We start from the raw sequence: 19,897 nt of genomic DNA on the forward strand, positions 1-19,897 counted from the left end.
AACTGGCTCCAGCGACAGGGTGCCCGACTGCAGGAGAGAGGACAAGACGTAACGAACCTGAGGCTAGCTGGAAACGAAGGGCAGAGATGATGGAGAGTGCGGTAATCCCCACGGCCCAGCTCCTTGTTCGCAACCGTGATTTTCTGCTGCGGTGCAAATATAATGTTTTGGTAGAGAAGCGTGGGGACTTTACCATTTACATAGCTCAAAGTTTTTTAGGTACTTGGCTTTTTTCTGTCTGTGTAAGTAGGCATTTCTTTTAGATGACAATATGAAGACAATTGAGTTTCTGTCTTGGGAACAGGCAGATGTAACATCTGCAACACCTGAAAGTGTTTATCTGGCAGGAGGGACTGAACAGCAACACCAGACCATGTTTCTGCAGAGATACCACATTCCACATACCTGGGTATAACCCCATGCCAGGGGCTGCAGCTCGTGTCACCCCCAAAAATCACTATTTCTGTATGTGGCGTTCGGTTTTGGCATGAGATACCCCAAACGACCTTTGCTGTATTTCTTAAGTCTAAACCAAATCTGCAATTATACTTTGTTATGAAATATATTCGTTTAAGAGAATATTAGCTGCGAATTGTACCCCATTTTCAGGTAAGAAGCACTTGTTGTCTTTGGGGGGGTGGGGGGGGGGCTGGTCTGGAGGAAACACTTTTGTTCAGCTCCACACTGCAGACCCGTTCAATTACCTGTCATTTAAGGAGAAGAGCAGCCTTTCAGATCTGAAGTCACATAATCGTTGCAGAAAATCTGTGGGGAGAAACTAAATACCTTGGGAATAGTTGCTGCTGGCCTCCTGTATGGTTTAAAGTGCTGAGAAGTGTCTGAGAGAGGTGTCAGCGTGAAGATTAAGAGGAAATTTCCTGAGGCAAAATACTTGTGGGTCTTAAAATGTTTTCTTTGCTTTCAGAAAGTACACTTGTCTAAATGTTTCCCACATGGGCTGAAATACTAGTTTCTCTACAGACGGTATAATTTCATACCTGGCACCAGAGGGTAAAACACATTTCAGAAATGGGCAGGAGGAGGGAAGCTAACCTTGGAGTCAGGGGCTCTATAAATCCTGATGCTTTTGCTTAGAAGGTCTTCTGACTTTATGCTTCAGTGAGCACTATTTTAAGAACCTTTACTTACTTGTTTCCCTCTTTACCTTGGCTTTTTTGAAGTACCGTTATATCCTTTTCAGCTTGCAATGTTATTTCTTTGTCACTACGGTAACATCAAAACAGACGTGCCAATCTCAGAAAAATGGAGGAGAGGTTATCAGCCAAACTGCTACTTCAATGAAACTCTCTTTTTTAATTTATTTTGGTTTTGTGTTTTAAACTGTCACTTCGAGATCCTCCAAGGAGAGGCACAACCCTCATCCACAAAGCCAAAGAGTGTAAACTCAAGAAGATGCTATGGGTAAATTCTTTTCTCTTTAAGCAAAAAGTATCTGTGCTGCTCTCCTCTCCTTGGCGCTGGGGACCCGAAATCCTCCCTGTCCTTGCAGTTAGTATCTGGAGGTCGCATTGGTGGAGTAATTCCTGAAGAATATCTTTGCCTGATAATTTCTACTATCAGTGGTGGCCCTTCACTTGAACATTTTTATTGTGGGCCTGACCCGTCTCCTGCTTCACAGAAGGAGGACTCAATTTTCCCACCCACCTTGAACATCTATGATTCGATTCTATGATCCACACTCAACAGTTCCAAACATAAGTATTCCCAGCTTCTTGAAGTGTACGCTCCTGCCTCTCTGGGTGCAAACAGGCCATTAGACTGGCAGTAGGAACTGCCTGGCTTGGCTAATGGCATACTTGTCTGTGTTGGCCACGCTGGAGCCTCATCACCCCTTTCCCACCCCCTTCCTTCCCCATTTACAGGCTGGAGTCACAGGGCAAAATCAAAGACTTTTGCTACCTCCTCCCACCATGGCAGTAGCTCTGCTTCTCTCTAGGGCCAGTACAGGCATCTCGGCATGTCTCTGTTGGGCTTTGCTTCTCCTGGCTGTGACCTGCCTGGCCAAATCCTGGCCAAGAAGTATCCATCTCCAGCCTTATGTTAGCAAATTCTTCCATGCTAGACCCTAAAACTAAAAAATTAGCTTTTTCTTCATAGTTGCCTAAAGAATTGTATCTCTTTCATTCCAGTTTTTGAGCATCTATGATTCTCCTGCAAAGCATTTCAGTGAAGAACTTACTAGTGGAGAAAATAATGGTGAGAACAGCACGAAGGTCGAAGACTTGATCTTCTGTTGCCTACCGGCACGTGCAGGAGAGAAGCTACATACTGTATTGTTGCTCTATAAAGTCTTTTATGTTCTTTTCAGTTTTGTGGCACAAATGCCTTGACTTGCTGCCTTGTGCCTGACCAAAAAGCAATGTGCTTTGGCCTGCAGTTGCACTCAGAAACCCTTATCTGGTAGGATTGTATATCGTGTGATAGGAAGCTTCATATTAGAGCTTGGGATCGAACAGACTTTATAGTCGCGTTTGCTTCCAGTGCAGTAACTCAGGAGTCAGGGTGGTTTAGTTCTGGGTCTGCAGTTTAAGTTGTGAGTCTCACAAAGGGAAGTTGCTTGACGCCTGGTTTTATAACTTTAATGTTAAACAAGCCAGTTTGCAAATGAATCAATATTGTAAACAGAAGGGTAGCAGCATATTTTTCTCCCCTTTTCCTGATAGTGTAATCAATGGCCAGGCTGAATTAACACTTTTTTGGTTTAAGGGCATTAGCAGCCCAGTAATTAGTACCTTGCTGGGGTCACTAGAGGTCAGAGAAACAACCTTATCTGTTTAGAAATCTATTATTTTTAATGCTATTCCTTCATGCAGCTGAGCTTTCATGCTCTCCATGTCTCACTTTCACAACTATTCTTTATTTCCCCCCGTTTTCTAATATTAGCAGCAATGCTGGAATAATAGAATGCAAAGTATTCATTTTCCCCACAACAGTTATGACTTACTAGTTCAATCTTAAACCGATCACAAACAAGACTCACCCTCTCCTAACACGCTAGGTCTTTCTTTGCATTGAGACACTACTCATGCCAGCAAGTCCTGTCTGTTGTGCGTGGCACTTTACAGAGAAGGAAGATGTTCATCGGTTTCTCAACGGTACAAATCTGCGGTGCCTCTTGCTTGGCTTGGGATCCCCAGTGCCGGAGTGACACGGGCCAGGTTGTTCTTCACTCCTAATCACTCGTGCATAATCTCAGCAGGTTTTTGCTGTAATATTTTCATATAGCAAGCACTGCATATATGAATCCTTGAAATAAATACTTTGGGAGGGCTTCAGCAATGGTTCGGTTGAAAAAAAACGCACACCCATTTTGTATACGATGTGCACTTACTGTTGCTACTCCTAACTAACAAATATTTGTAATTGTACCTTACATCAATGCAGTTGGAGAGATTTAGCATGCAGGACTATGTTTGCTTTCTTTCTAAAGGGTTTGCAGTGGGGCCATTTTTCCATTTTTAAAAAAACCAAACCATCTAGAAGCATCCTAGTTACAATGACTCTGAAATTAAACATCAAATGACTGAAACTCAGTAACAGCTTTTGGAAGTTTTCTATTCATATTTTTTTAATTCCATGAATGGCAAATTTTTATCGGCAGCGCTAGATACCTAACAGTCAAGGCAAAAGCACTAATAAAGGCCATACTGCACGTGCCCAAATGAACACAGAACAATGTCAAATACAAAATTGCTTCAAATGTTGTTATTGCGCAGCCACAGCCCATGGAGCTGCCTGCCTCGGATGGACATGCACGCTGCCATGCACTTGCAGTGTGGGGTAGCTTCTGCTTTGAGTGCAGAGCAAAATCCCTGCCTGCCCTAGGGTATGAAATCAGCGGAGAGCTGCCAGTGGCTTCTGTACGGTCCTGTAAGCCCCAACCACACTTTGCTTTCAGAAATTAAATACATCAAAACGCAGACCACTCCTGAAGATTAATAAAAAGTAGAAGTCTTGACTTGAGTTCCCCTCCTGCCTGGAGAAAACAGCAAAATAAGGACATAAAATTTCTGCATCAAGTTTTATTTAGGGACTGCAGGCACCTTGCATGGTTTACACACGGCGTAAATCCCTCTGGATTTGAAATGAGCCATTTGTGTACCTGGATTAAGTCATCTGAATCTGCTTGTTGGGGAAAGTGCTCCTGACCTAAGCAGATCTCTTTAGCAATACATAGATGATTCACAAGCCATTTTCATTGATGAAGTTTGGGGTTGTGGAGATTTGGCTCCAACTCCAGAGTATCAAGTACAGAAAATCAAATCAGTGTGTTAACTGCATAAATGCAACAAAGGTCTAAGTCTGAGGCTGAATAATAATAGATAATTCAAACTTTGTGCTTATACAGTAGTAAATAGACATGTGCATGTCCCAGTCATGGTATTTCTACCTGTTTGTGGCTTGAGAGGATTTTTGAACTCTGAAAAGAAGCCATTAGCAGACCTGAGCTGTGCAGCCTGGACTTTGGGGTTGGTTTTCTAACATGGGTCTGGTTTAGGACTTGAAGCTTGGCTGGCCTGTTTCTACCGGTGATAATTCAAAAGCCTGTGGTAGGACACTGAAACAGTGTGCGTTTTAATTGATTTACAGTGGAGAAATTAAAGAAAGGCTACAGCCAAACTCAAAACTGCAAAGCCTGAATACTTTTAGGAAGAAGTTGAATGATGTAGTTGGCTGGAAAATTGCAACTCAAAGAAATACCCTTTTGCAAGCCAGGAGCTTTCCTGATAGCAAGCAACTATTGAGTCCCTTGAAGGGAAAGGTCCTAGAGAGAGACCGAGTCTTCAATAACATTTTGATTTCTTTCATATTTTATTGTGCGTTTTCTCTCATTCTGATGTAAAGCATCTTGAGGCATGATGGAGCACTATGAAAAGGGAGGCTGTATACCGGGGCAGTGCAAAAAGTAAGTTATTTTTCTACGTATAAGCGCCGTGCTGGCCTTTGTGACGAGCAAACGCTGACTGCAGATGCCCAGTGGATTTTCTCATTTGCGGAACCCCCTTCCCTGGGCGGACTGCAGAGGCGTGCAGCAGCCAGGCTCCTGTGAACCAGGGCAGCAACAGGGCTGCAGCTGCCTGCACAAAATGCAGCTTTGCGTTACTTGCGGAGAACCTTTGGTTTCCCATCAGACCGTGATTTCATTGTAGGCTTCTTTGTTTTGAGTTAAGACTGACTGGAGAGTTTGGGGTAGTGTAGCAAGGAAGACTTCTAAAGAAAAATACAGCCTGTGGGTTAATGAAACTTCAAATCCTTGTGACAGCCTCTGGCAGTGCATAGTTAAAATACTTAATCCACCGTTTGCAAGCAGGACTCTGCTGGGCAGTGCTTACTGCAGTGATCCTCAAGTCTCGACCTTACGGCATTCCTCCATGCTTCTACGCCTTTTCATAATTTCCTGTGCTCTTTCACCCCTTCCCTAGACCTCAGCGACCTTTGCTATTTCTTTATTCTTTGTTTCACACTATTGTCTTCATCAGAGGTTCCCGTAGGCACTAGAGAAGAACTGTGCTTTAAACCCTCTTGTTTCAGAGTTCTTTAGCGTTTAGCAGAATCACATGCCCGTTGGTAAATTCTTTATTATATATTTTTAAACGCACCAATGACTGTCTTTACAAAATTTAGTCACAGCTCTTCCGAAGTTTTCAACATACAAGGGTACTGACCCAGGTGATATTGCTTCGTTATACTGCCCTAAAATGAATCTGCTCTCTGAAGAGCTACTCCAAAGTAGATTTTTGGCTCTTGGGGTCTGTGCAAGAGCCCATTTATCCCCTTAGAAGCAATGTGGAGGATTCTCAGAGGTGCTTAATTCCTCTGGGGGTTATGGCCAAGGTGCCTTGGATATTTAGTGAGGGTTTTTCTAACAGTACCAGTGTCCTCCTGAGTGCTTTTAATATTCTGTTGTTTGATAGGAACCATTTGGGTTTTGCTCCTCGTTTCAGCTGGTAGCTTAGCTGATAAATCGTGTGTGGCTTTTGTTTGTAACGTTTATCCATGGACTCAAGAAAAACTATTGAGTCAATTTTATAATAAAGCCGAGGTAGATTTGATATCTCTTAACAAGACATCCAGGATGGGAAAATCAGCTGGAGTGCTCCTTATTTCTCCATGCCTGTACACAGGAACCATAAAAGTGGTATAAAATGCAACAACGGGCTTGTAAAAGCCAACTGTTCAGTTTCGTTGACTCACACGAGTAACCCGAGTGCTCTTCAGTTCAACGGAATGTAAAATAAAAGTCAGGTTGTGAGGACCTGCCTTGTGATCTGATCAAATACTGATTGAAGCCCGGCAATGCTTCCATGCTCGGCTTGAAATGAGGCCAAACCAGCAGGAATCGGTTCATCCCTTCAGGAGGTGAGAAGCTGGCCTTTTCGCTGAGAAGCGGCAGACCTGTATTAGGTTTAATTGCTGCTGCTTGCTGAAGGGGTTCAAACTCTCTCCTCTTGCCTGCGATGGAAAGCAACTTCACAGTGCCAAACCCAGGAGCGTCCCACCGCCGTGGGGGCACGTGGCTGGCGTGTGGCAAAGGGGACATCTCGTGTCATCTGCCCTTCTGGCCCGGAAAACCTCAGCGAATTCTTCCTTGGAGTGCACTAGCCTGTCTTAGAGGGAGAGAGCTGTGAGAAAGAGAGAGAGGAGGGATGCTAAACTGGATTTCCTTCGGGTGGAGGAGACGTCTGGATCTCGTGAAGACACGCAACCGCAGGTTTCTGGGGATCTTCAAAACTGAAGATGGATGAACACCAGCACTCAGCACTCCCACTTCTGTACTAGATGTCTAAGCCCTTTCCCTACCCTAGTATATCTGAATATCCCCTCAGTTTGGTGTGGTTAATGCTCTCCTCCATTTTTTTAAGAATGGTGCCAGAATTAAGACTTTCAGAATAGGAGTCCAGGTGTTTAGATTTGTAGAGGAGCTAGATATGTGGGAAACTAAACAGAAAACATCGTGTTAGGCAGAATAAACATGTTGTAAGGCTTACGAGCCTTGAGCTTGGAATTCTGGGAAAACCAGAATTACAACCAAATTATTTTGTTGTTGTACACTATTTTGTTGGAGTTGTACACCATTTACTAGTTCATAACCTGTTGGCAATATTTAATATTGCCTCTAATGTTATTTATAATATATTTGCCATATCTTAGCCTAAACCCACTTCTTTTTTGAAAGTGGATCTTATTTTAATTGATTGAGAGACTCTTCCCATCTGATCACATCTCGGTGTGAGGCACCATTAGGTGCTGGGAGGTTTTTTACTGCTTGAAGGAAAAAAAGATCACTGCCCCATCCTGACACTGACAAATTGAGTCCTTTTATTTGTTAGACTTTCAACATAAGACTTGCCTGCCATTTCTATGAAGGAATGTACCGGCTTCAATATCTTCCTCTAAAAAGGATTTGGAGGAAGCAGCACCCCTGCAGGCAAATTCCCCATCATTGATCAGCAAAGCACCTGCCACTGGGGGAGGAGGAGACCCTGCCATGATGCCCCTGGACAAAAGCAGCCCTTACTGCACCATCTAAGCATGTTTAAATGCATTCGTAGATATGTCCCATATTTATTTATGCATGTCTTAGTTTGGTGTGCTATGAAAACTAATTCATAAATGTTGAAAATGGGGGGGGGGGGGGGGGGGAGAGTGTTCAGCCATAATTAAATCAGTTCCACTATACTGTCAGATCAGAGGGATCTTTTTTTTTTCAACCTGGGGAAATGAAACTATCCTTGGGCTTCAAGCTGTTCTACAGATGAGAACAAGAGTGCTCTTAGTCTTAATGAATGCTCACAAGTAGCTACAGCTGCTTGAGATTTACAAGAGAGGAAAATCTTGCAGAGTAAATCCTTCTTCAAGATGCTTTATGACTTTCAGATGAACATTTTTTAGTCTTGAAATTCATCTTGGAAAACAGTCCACACACAAAGTGTGTTTGTCTATACACGGGATGGCTTTGCTTTTCAGAATTAGCAGATAATAGTGTATATGTGAAATAAGAGTGTTTCTGCATCCTTGCAAGTGCATGGTTGGCGCTTGCCAGCTTCCTAGAGAAAAAATTTGCTCTCAAATTATTATGGACACATGTAATAGATCAATATAAATGATGAAATAAAACTCTGGGGTTTATTCTTGCAAGTCCATGCCAGGGAACATTTCTTGGAATAAGTGATGACATCCTCTTTTCTCTAAAGAGGGATGATGAGTACTATCTACAGAAAAGGTCAATGCCCTGTTCCTTGACTCTCCTTAAAAAAATATTTGGAGGAAAACCAGAAGATGCTACCCTGTTCAGCTCCGTTCTTATACCTGAGTTTATTTACCTGCTGTGCTGCATCCCTCTGACTAAGGCTGTTGATACTATCTTACATCTTGTAGTTTCCTATCAGCCTTACCTGCGTTAGCTGTGCTGCTTAGCAATAAGCTGCCTAAAATTGTTTTCAACCTGGGATTCATAAAAATTGTCTGAATGGTCACCCCAGAATTAACCAGAAGCTACAGATCCTTTTCAGTAACCTTCTTTTTCTTTGGTTTCAATGATGGAAATTATTTCCAGATTAGAAATAGTCACCCTCTGGCTGCAGCACACTTGCTTGCAAGATACTTTGACATCTGTGGGCATATTTCATTCATTATCTCATATTAAACCTAGAGGTGCTATTAAAATCCAATATACTGTGCAACAGTTTTGATCTGCAGGGAGCACTGTGATATTTGTAACAGAAGTGACTGCAAAGAGCATTTAAAAATTAACTGATGTGTCCATTTAAATATTGTTTTGAATTATATCATTTTGTGCTGTTTTGTCTCCAGTGCAAAGTTTAATTTCCAGCCAATTGTTGGAAAAATAAAACCACCTTATTTCAAAATCTAGGAACTGCGGTCACTTGAGCATGTCTCAACTTATAAGGCCAGGACTGAAGGAATCGGAGAAAAAGGGAGAGACAGTGATAAGTAACTACCAAGATGGTATCAGTGAGCAAAGGCTAGCGCTGTGAAATGGGGGCCCTACTTATCTTCTCATATTCATGAAAGACAAATGAAGATGGATGAATATGGGTCGTCAGTTTTCTACTTATCTGCCTCTACAGCTATATTGCAGGTAACATGCCATGCCTGGAAAATAGCAATTTACGGGCTGAGAAATCTTCTTTATAAATTAGAAACTGTTACTTGAGAGGTGTGTTTTACCAAGCTGCTCTAACTTTAGACATTCACAGCCGGCAGCAGGTTTATTCTTGTGGATAGTTCAGTGTGGTTTCTGTTTTGTTTTCCCTTTGCTGGTTGGGGATTTGATAGTAGCATCAAAGCTAATGCGTAACCTGCGGTATATAGCATGACCCTTTTCATTTAGCCTTTTTTGCTGTTGTTTCCTCCCTGCAGACAGACTGTTAAATCTGATAAATACATGCATTTGTTCTTAAAAGCTTGTTTCTTACTCCCGGCTTGCTGGTAAAATATCCCCTTAAAGTACTGGTGCGAAGGCTGCAGCCCAGCGGCAAGCGCCGAGTCCCTTGCATGCCTCTGGTCCTGCCTGCACAGGGCATGAGAGCAGCAGTGTCTGAACGATAGAAATACCAGGGCGTTTTATCTTACATTGCAAACCCTGAAGTGTTGTCTAATACGTACTGGAAAGTACCTGGGTGCAGCGTGATGAGGCATGGGTGAGATCAGGACCTGCTGCTTTCCGCGGAGTTCAAAGTCTGTGGAAGATATTGCACCAACCTACACAACTCTTCCCGTTCTCCAAAGAAATTGGTCTGTAAACTGAGCACCTAAACTGCTTGTTTGAAAATCAACGTGAATTCCTTTGGCCTTAACGTGGTTAAATTCACGCCCGTAGTCTTAAAACATGTAACATTAGCCCTGGAAGCTGCGCACCGCATGGCAGAACAGCGATCGCGTCTGTGGTTCCTGCGTTCCCCGGACCTTGACCATAACCTTAACCACAAGCTCTCTGTCTCCCATTTAGGCATAAAAGTAGAGACGTCTCCACCACATCGCCAAGGATAGAAATCACACGTGCAAAATTTAAAGACGACTAAGCCCTTATCTTAAATTCTGTAATTCAATGGCATTTGTGAGGTTCCAGATTTAGCCACCTACTGGGAAGTGGAGATTTGCTGCTTAAAAATGTGAGTCATCTCTTCTGTGCTGAGAGAGAAGATAGGTGGGTTTCAATCTTTCTCAGTCAGCACTGAAATGTGTTTTATTTTGCAACCATAATGGCTCATCTTACAATAATTTGATAGTTCTGTGGTGGTACATTGTCTTTTTTCTGTTACAGCCATGTGACAATGGCCATGGCATCGCCCACGTTTCAGTCCCATTAAAAAAAGGCAGAGGCTACTTCTACAAGAGGGAGAGAAAAAATGACTGATAAATGTTGTTTATGTGTTAGTTTCATCACACTGCATTGAATGCTTTTTCATGATTGAATTGTAGAAAAATGAGCAAGGTAGGAAACTGAGGAGTAGAGGGCATTTGTTTCTGTTTCTCCTGTACAGAGGGGAACGGAGGGGGAAGACTGTCCGATGATAGTGTCTGCAAATGTCTTCTGGCCAGATAATCCTGACCTGTGATGCAGACAACATTTACTATGAAAACCTGACGAGCACATCTGATTTTCATGCATATCATCTCTGTTGAGCATGGTTATGCTGTGACCTTCTAAATAAATAGGTCTTTTTGGGGTAGTCCCATGTATATTTATAATGCTATAGTGACCTAGCTCTGATAATAATAGTTGGTTATATACGAAGATTCGTGAAGATCGTGACCATGGTTAATTTGCAATGTTTATAACTTTGCTTACGGGTTTTCTAAGGATGGCACTACTATAACTGACGTTAATGGCTGTGCTATAGCACTTGTCCTTTTTTATTCAGCAGTCTATCAGCATAGCAGTGTCATGGTTTAACCCCAGCCGGCAACTAAGCCCCACGCAGCCGCTCGCTCGCTCACTCCTGCAGTGGGATGGGAAGAGAATCGAAAGGGCAAAAAGTGAGAAAACTCATGGGCTGAGATAAAGACAGTTTACTAGGTAGAGCAAAAGCTGTGCACACAAGCAAAGCAAACCAAGGAATTCATTCCCCGCTTCCCACGGGCAGGCAGAAGTTCAGCCATCTCCAGGACAGCAGGGCTCCAGCACGCCGAACGGGGACTTGGGAAGACAAACGCCATCGCTCCGAACATCCCCCTTCCTCCTTCTTCTTCCCCCAGCTTTACATACTGATCATGAGATCCTATGGTCTGGGATGCCCCTCGGGTCAGTCGGGGTCAGCTGTCCCGGCTGTGTCCCCCCAACTCCTTGTGCCCCCCCAGCCTCCTCGCTGGTGGGGTGAGGAGCAGAACAGCCCTTGGCTCTGGGTAAGCCCTGCTCAGCAGTAACCAAAACATCCCTGAATTATCCACACTGTTTCCAGCACAAACCCCAAACCTGGCTCCATACTAGCTCCTACGAAGAAAATTAACTCTCTCCCAGCCGAAACCAGCACATGCAGTAACAATTTGATGTGATGTGTATGCAGAGGTGCCTGATGCTCAGTATCGTTAGATTAGTTCAATATTGCCATTCTTTTTGTAGTCGCATAATTCTGCATTTGCCATGTGACGCTACTGTCCTGTTGCCTGTTCTCTTTGAAGTTTGACTGTTTTCCTGACTATAGTCTATTCTAGCTGGGAAATTGCTGCCAAAAGCCACTGTTTTAAAACAGTTTCTGTTGAAGCATTTGGCAATGGTGCAGTGAAAGAATTCACCAGATTTCCCAATTTTCTTTGTGTGACTGAATATGAAGCCATGATCTCTTGGCACTTTACATGAAATGCTTTTTTTTTTTTTTTCTTCTCCTTGCCATGACATCTGAGATATGAAATCCTCAGATTCAGTAAGGAGGCCAGAAAGACTGTACATGCCAAGAGCATGGGCAGATGAAGGTAATGTCTAGGCTGAACCCCAAAGTCCTTAGGAAATTAAGCTGTAGTTTTGTTATAATTGGTGATTTTCTTTGAAATGCCTATAATTAGGATATCATCCATCTTTCAGTGGCTTTATTAGCGTTGGCAGCTTCCTTGGGACTGTAGACAGGCCAAGTACCAGTGCATTGATGTATTGCCCTATTCTGCAAAAGTCTGTGAGCGTTTCCCATCGCTTCAGTTTCTCTACACTGAGTGACACTTTTCTTCTCAAATAGTCCCGTCTGGCAGATGGGAGCAATAGGAGATGAATCTGATCTTTAAGACGTAAAAACATACGTGAAAACAAATTGGGTCACCACTGCAGGATCTCCAACATAGTGAAAAGTCCCTCAGGAGAAGCTGTCACAACACAGGGTGCTTTGCTGCAGGAGCAATGATCTGCAGAGACTATTCTTGACCTCAGAAAGCACCCGGGGAAGTGCAGCCTTCCCAGAAAGATTTTTTTAATATATTTTGGGGGGTTTTAGGGCTTCCCAGGTGTTGGGTTTTCCTTTTTTTAAAGTTTATTTAAATAGGGAGAACTTAAATGTAAGAGACCTTAAACCACCTTCTTTAAATATAGCAAAGTAGTCCTGAAAAATTTCCTCAAATAAATAATGTATTTTAGGCTAGATTGTTCCTTTGAATACATTATGCAAGACATAATGTATGACATCAGAAGTGTAAACATACAGCATGGATACTCATGAGGAAAATCTATCAGACAAATCCTAGAGCTGGTCAGAAACTTTGGAAACATGGAAAACTGACGACTACTTTTTTCTTTTTTTTTTTTCCCTTTGACCACATGCAAACCCAAAACAAAGAACAGGGGACAAGGGCTGGTGATGTTTCCAACCAATAATCTCTTGGTTTGGGATAGTTTTAGAAAATCTTTAAAACGTTGCAAATTTAATCTCTTTGATTTTTTTTTTTTTCTAATCTCTTTCTAAAAAAAAAGCAGGCATTTCTTCATTGGAAAAGATTACTTCAGCACTGAAAGATGCGTACAAATGGCAGAGTAATACAACTCCACTGTGCATCTGTATCTGCCCACATTAATGTTTGTTGTTGAATGAAGTTCACTTTTAATTATGTACCGCTTTCTTCTGCACTGCTCATTTTTAGAATTGCTCTTTGCCCTAGAAGCTTAAATCGGAATATACTAATATTCACTCAAATGTCTGATGCTTATTCTGAGGCTTTAGTATGTAGAGCTAGATGAAAAATACTTCTTAAAGAGTGCCATCAATCTCCACAATCACCCTGTATTTTCCCAGGATTTTTTCTTAATCTCTTTCTTTCATCATGCAGAAATCTGGAGTCTCAGAAATGTTGCTATTCATTCCAGAATATTTACTTCCCCTCTATGAAAAATAGGTTTTTGTCAGAGGCTATCTGAAGCTGAAAAACCTGCTTCCATTGTGTACGGAGTTGGTGATCAGGTTAAATGTACCAGCGTTTGACACAGAAACAGGGCTTGTCTGGATTTGGCTTCTGAGAGAGCATCCTTTTCTTTAAAGTCTTGGATGAAGAACTGGAGAAACCACCCCTCCTGCGGTCATGGATGTATTCTATCTTTCCTATATCCAGGAGATAATTAACAATGTTTGGAAAACAATTTTAAGTGACACTGTTTTATTCTTATTTGGGATGCTATTTTTGCTCATGCCCTATTGATCAAGAAATACAAGCGAATGTTGTCTTGGTAACCTTTGCAAAACATCGTATTTTTACCCTTTACTCTGAAGACTGGGACTGCATGAAATCCCATTTTCTCTTTGAGTGTGTATTTCTAACCATTATTAATCAATAGCTTCCGTAGCTCTGCAGAATTCACACTAGTGTCTCTGGTTAAGGGGCTTTGAACAGCTTCTAGATTTGCATGCCTCTGGCTTTTTTGGTGGTTTTGGTAATTTACCTTTTCTAATACTGGGAACTAGCCAAGAAACCTTTTCCAGTGTATGTATAAGCAACCCACCACTCTATGCTGTACCCCTTCTGCTCATTTCCAGGATGCCCACAGAGTTGGGATGTCGATCAGAGCACCTAATATTAAAGTGCAATTTGGGTAATGGTTTTTTTTTTTGTCCTTTTTGTCTTAGAGAAGGAGGTGAAATATAGTATTGTCTTTGCATGTACAGTTAAGACAGTTCTTTCCCTCTGTCTTTCACTCTCCCCTTCAAAGGAAAACAAAACAGAGAAGAAAAGGAGGGGAAAAAAAAAAAAAAAAAGCAAGGGAGGTGGCAGTGCAGCCTAGGAAGGAGGCTGCTGCCCTCTGATGGTTCCCGAGGCGAACGGCCAGGAGGAAAATGGTTAAGGAGCAGCTACAGGATCCCCCTTATTTTCCAGCAAAAGTCTCTTGCAATGCACAGGAGCAGAACCCAGCTGTTGGACTGAACAGGCTGAGCAGGAAAGGATAATTCTGAATGTCCTGAATTAGTGCTGAGAATGCTGCTTTGTGGGATTTTATGCTGCTTTGTGGGATTTTATTTCCTTATTTTTCAATTCCTTTTCTTCCAAGAGGTCAGTTTGATGTGGTTTGACCACCGCAGGTAACTGCTCCTCCAGCAGCAGAAGCCCGTTAATGCCTGGCGTTCATTACCCTGAGATAACTGGGTGCATCGGCACTGCTTATAGAAATATCCGTCCCCACCACCTATATCCTGTCACCTAGAAAGGTGAGTTTCGAGTCTTCTCTTCAATGTTCAAGGATTTGCAGCTGCTTTATTAAAAAAAAAAAAAAATAAAGAAAAAAGGAAAAGACAACGAGGTTTTGATTTACCAAAGAGCCTAGACGCGTGTGTGAGCCCGCAGCATCTGACCAGAGCCATTGCCCTTGGAGCTAAACCACTTGCCCGGCAGTGTAGCTGTCCTCCTCTGCCCTTCGGTAGGACGGGGTAAAGTTTTAGCCTTAGCCAAAGGCGTGGGGAGAAGAGCTGTAGGTGTTTTTAATCACAGCGTGCAGCTCGCTGGGCTCAGCTCGGAGCTGTGCCCCTTGGGGAGCGCTGCAGAGAGCACGAAAGTCTCTCTCGCTGCCTCTTTGGACTCTGTTTTATAAGCAGAATTTTTCTCTTTGAACTAAGTCTTGACACGGATCTATTCTCCTTTTGAAAAGGCCTCCGGCCCTATTACCCATCTAAGACAACGTGCACGTACCTGATCCTTCCTTCTGGCTTTCCTCTGGGAAGCTGCTCCCCTCTCCCCAGAACTGCTTTGCAGTGATAATATGAGGAGGTATCACAATATCCTCTCCAAAAGATGACTTTTAAGAGATCCTCATTGAATGCCATTGCAATTCTTACCTAGATTCCTTTTAAAAGACAAATAGACAGGAGAGAGCTGGGATGATCCCTGAAATGTGACTACTACCTTGTGCCCATTCTTTAGCAGACTGAACAAGAAGCTCACCTAGAAGCATTGATGACAAAAATTACCCAGAAAGGAGACACTTAAACTGAGGATAAAAACTTTGTTTCTGTCCTCGCAGTTGTTTTTTCCAAGCGGGGGCTCCTCTGGGATGTTTGTTCTCCCTTCCACATTAACCGCACATCGCGTGAAGCTCAGCCTGCATCCCATGCCATGCTCTGTGTGCCCTTCAAGGCGCCTGTAGAAGTATTTATCCGATGAAACCCCGTTCTAAGTGTGGGACAAAAGATGCCTGTGGTAAAGCCTCACGAAATCCTAAGCGCTCAGGACCATGTTGGGAGCAGGTTTTAGAGCTTCCCGTGCATGAAGTTGACCTGTGCTCCATGTGGGACTTGCCTCTGTCCAAGAAGGGGGAAAACTCATCTGTGATTTGACTGCTGGGGGCTCTGCTATACTCGTACTGGAGCGGCATGAATACGTGCTTCACCAGCAATGCTGAAATTGTTGAAATTCTTTACCCAAGAACCCCAAATTTTAGCTTAGGCTAAAAAATGCATTGGCAGGAAGGCAGCCACCGTGATACGGGGCATCGCTGTGGCAGGGGTGCCGTAGAGCAGAGGCTCTGTGCTCTCCCAGCATCAGCTTCTGAGCTTTTGAAAACGAAGTTGTGGCTTTAAACCAAAGGTTTTAGCAGGTGAGAGGTGGAAGGGCAGGGAGGAGCTGTCGATCCGCACGTTTCAAAGGCACTGGCAGTACGAGTGTTTTCCCAGCTTACGTCATATCTCTGCGTTTTTCCTAGTGTGTGACAAAACAGGTAATAACATTTTGGGCAATGTAGCTTTACGGCAGGCAGGAGCCTTAGGTGAGCTCAAGCAGAGAGAAGGTACCTGAGTAGCAAAAAGTACGGCTGCTAGGTCAGGGAATATTGAAAACCTGGTACAACATAGGTCTGTCTTACGAGAATAAAACTCTCACGTGTGCGCCAGTCTAAAGCTCTCCTGTACATTCTTGTGCCACAAGTCTTTGAGCTGCCTTACATTGGAGTAGCTGTCCCAAAGTCTTCACTCGGAGAAGGGACTCGGAGAAAAAGCTGCAATCGTGTATTTTGCACCCGGTCAATGGGATGGAAGATAACGTCACGGCGGAACGCTGCGGGGCTCTCCCGTGGTGATCCTGGTTTCAGGTTCTCCTCCCTTTCATGCACTGTCCAAACCCTCCATGGGGCTGTAAGAGTAATATTTCTTTTTAATTTTGTGATACTCCTATAATAAAAATCATTACCGTGTTGGCGATACTGTGCTTGATTTAGAACATTGATTGTTAATTCTGGCAGTCACTACCAGCAGAGATTTTTAAATAGCAGGAGCCGGATGACTCTTTAGCAGAATAGCTCCTGGGGGACAGGGATTGGTTTTATTGACTGAGTCTCTTTTGCCTGTGGGTAACAGCAAAGCTGCGCTGGCTCTTTTTTCAATAATTGTGAAGTTAACTAGCTTCTGCCATGCTGTCAAGTAGATATGCCTACATCAAAAATTATTGCATTTGCCTGCTGTGAGGTTTGCAGTGTGTCTTATTAAATGTTTTCAGCTGCTGCTAAACATTAAGGTAACTGATAATTTACCGGGTATTGAGGATCTTCTGTGTTTCCAAAGAAAAAGCTGCCTTTATTCAGCATCTCTACAGCTGTTGAATTTGGTGTAACTTTTATCCAGTGTGAAACTCTTCCAGTGAACCGTAAAGCTAAAATAGATCTTGCATAAATAGGAAGCAGAGCTTCTGAGGCGGGAATGTGGTCATGGTTTATCATCAAGTAACGCTCTATGTGATTATTTTAAAATCTGCTAGTTCAGTCATGATCGCTTTAGTAGAAGCATCCAAGTGATTGACTTAGCCAGAGCACAGTCAGTCACTTATTTAGTTGGAGCAACCGTTCTGGATAGGTCAGCATGGATTGGGAGCGAGGGACTGCCTTGGATTTCTCCTTTGGGGAGAAAAAGAAGGAAAAGAGACATTTTATGTCCGTCAGAGGAGGGAGCAGAGGGAAGCTGCCGGCTGCCTTGCTGGATAATCCTCCTCTTGTTCCTCTCCAGCTGTCAAACTCTGGCAGGGCTTTGCAGTAGCGGCAGTGAGTCATGGGTTCCCAAGCGCGTCGCAAACGGAGAGCGCGGAGCACGCAGAATTCACCCCGCTCAGCGCCGCGCGCGGTGGGTGCTGCTGCCCAAAGTCACACCAAAACACCGAGCCCGCTGACCCTCCCGCTTGTTCTCCCGTGGTGCTGGCTTCATCGGCCGGAGCCAAAACCACTCCTGGTCCTGTTTGCACCAGATCTCCTGTTTTCCTACCGAAAGCCTGTGCTGGGGTTACCAGCGGTGAGCCCGCCAGGCAGCAGAAGCCGTGTGTGCAGCTACTGGACTCGAGCGCGTTTTTTCGGCATTTCGTAGCCACTTTCAGACCTGAGGTGCAAGGCGAGGGGAGCACGTTGTGCGCATCGTGCCCCGGCGAGCTCGGAGCTGGAACCTCGGGTGCTGGAGGGAAAATTCACCTTTCAGCTGGTTTCAGCCTGGATCCTTCCCTTGACCTGATCAGACACAGCTCCTGGTGAAAAGCAACACGCTTCGACTACTGGCAAGTGATGAATGTGTAAAATTACCCCGGGTTTAGATAAGATGGGAGCTTGATTTTTCTTTCAAGAGTGCATCAAGCTGACAGAGCAAGCTTTTTTTTTCTTTTTACCTAAGGGTAAACTGCCAGAATTTGTCCTCATTAAGAGGATAAGTGTACTGAACACAGCTCCATTCATTTCAAAAGCTGCCTGGTTGGCAAAAGCCAGACCAGTTCCTTTTTGATATCCTAAAGCCTAAATGCAAGGTTGGATTATGTTCTATCCTTTCTTTTTTTTTCTCCTTTCTTTTCTTTTTTGATTCCCCTGGTAGAAGTGGCTGTAACCCAGATGCGCATTCCCTTCTTACCGAACTCCTGATTCAGCAAACGGATACCTGGATGGTTTGGCTTCTTGTTCGTTCATCCCTCGTATTTGCCTGCCGGGGCCAGCCCCGTCCTGGATGGCTCCTGGGCAGTCTGCTCTCTTTTTGGGAGACGGGTAATTCTAGATCTCTCTTATTTTGTAATTTAACTTGGAGCAGGTGCTTCCAAATCCCGGCAGTTACCTGATAACTGACCTTTTTGTGGCCTCATTATAAAATACAACAATCCCCGTGGCACGCAGCGCTTTGCTACCATCTTACAGAGCTCTCGTGGCATTTGGGGGGGAAATCTAGGGAGGAAAGTTTGTAATAAATTTTTTTTTTCTCCTCTTGCCTCTCCCGGCTGCTCGCCCTGCGCTTCCCCCACAGCCTGGCCGAGGTTGGGTGAGTTCATCCGTGCAGGGATGCGCGGCTGCTCCTTGGGGCACGGGGGGCTCGGTACAGCGGGATGCTGCCGCCTTCTTCAGCCTCGTCGCCGCCTGCTAAATCGCAGTCAGCAACATCTGCCCAGCTGACACCGTTGCATGAAGCAGAAAGTACGTAGCGTGGGGCAGAGAGCATCATTTTGAGCTCGAGAAGGAAAGTCCCATCTTTAATTTGAAATAAAACATTCAGACTGAGAATATCAAGGTAGCCTTGTTAGTCACCTACAATGTCAACTGCTGAAGCTGATTATTTTAGTGTTGTAATGATTTTGATCTGTAGTTCACATCGAATCAGGTAAGCTCTCACTACCCAGTGACTTTCTGGCAATGCGTGTCTCCGCCGCTTCGCAGCCGTACGTGTCAGCAGGCGAGCATAAGGTCTCTTGAGAGTTCCAGACTGATTTTTGACAGTGCCACATGGTTTGAACAGGCACATGGAAGTGGGAATGGTGGGGTTTTTTCCAGCTCTTGTATGGCAGTTAGTACTTCAGTGCGGTAGAAATGCCCAAGCAACAGTAAGCCGCTGCTTTTCAAAGCAGGAGCCCTTGCTCCTCCGGTATTATTCTATTACTTTATATGACTTTATTTCTCTGCAAGCAAGTGCCTGATATAAGTGTAATTGTATTGTGTGATGGATGCTGGCTGAGTACAACAGTGACAGATGCATGCTGAAACTGTGTGAAAATTTTTGCAGCCAAAGCAAAACTGGCAAATGTTTGGCTTTCCGCCAGCTTAGCTCGCGGGTGCACAATATCTGACGATTTAACTGCAATGTTTACAGCACCAAAAAGCAATTCTAGGCATGGTTCTTGTCAGCAGTGAGGAGCAGATAACATCTCTTATTTCATTGACCTATGCCGCCCCTCAAGTCTTAGAAACCCTCTTTTATTTTTTTCCCCACTCTGCCCTTATCATACTTTTAGTCAAATTCTTAAGCAGGAAAAGCCCTCTGCTTTGATTACTTTGAAAGAGTGCAGCTGCATAAAGTATTGGGCACCTGAAACTTTATTTTTTAACATAAATAGTAAGAAGTCACCTCTTATATCTTCTCACCCCCTTTTCAGAAATGCTTTTTTTTTTCCCTCCATGAGCATCTCTTGCATCATAGGACAGCTACCAAGCTTGACTGTGAAAATCATA

The sequence above is a fragment of the Accipiter gentilis genome, chromosome 9 (genome assembly GCF_929443795.1).
Source record: "Accipiter gentilis chromosome 9, bAccGen1.1, whole genome shotgun sequence".
NCBI lineage: Eukaryota > Metazoa > Chordata > Aves > Accipitriformes > Accipitridae > Astur > Astur gentilis.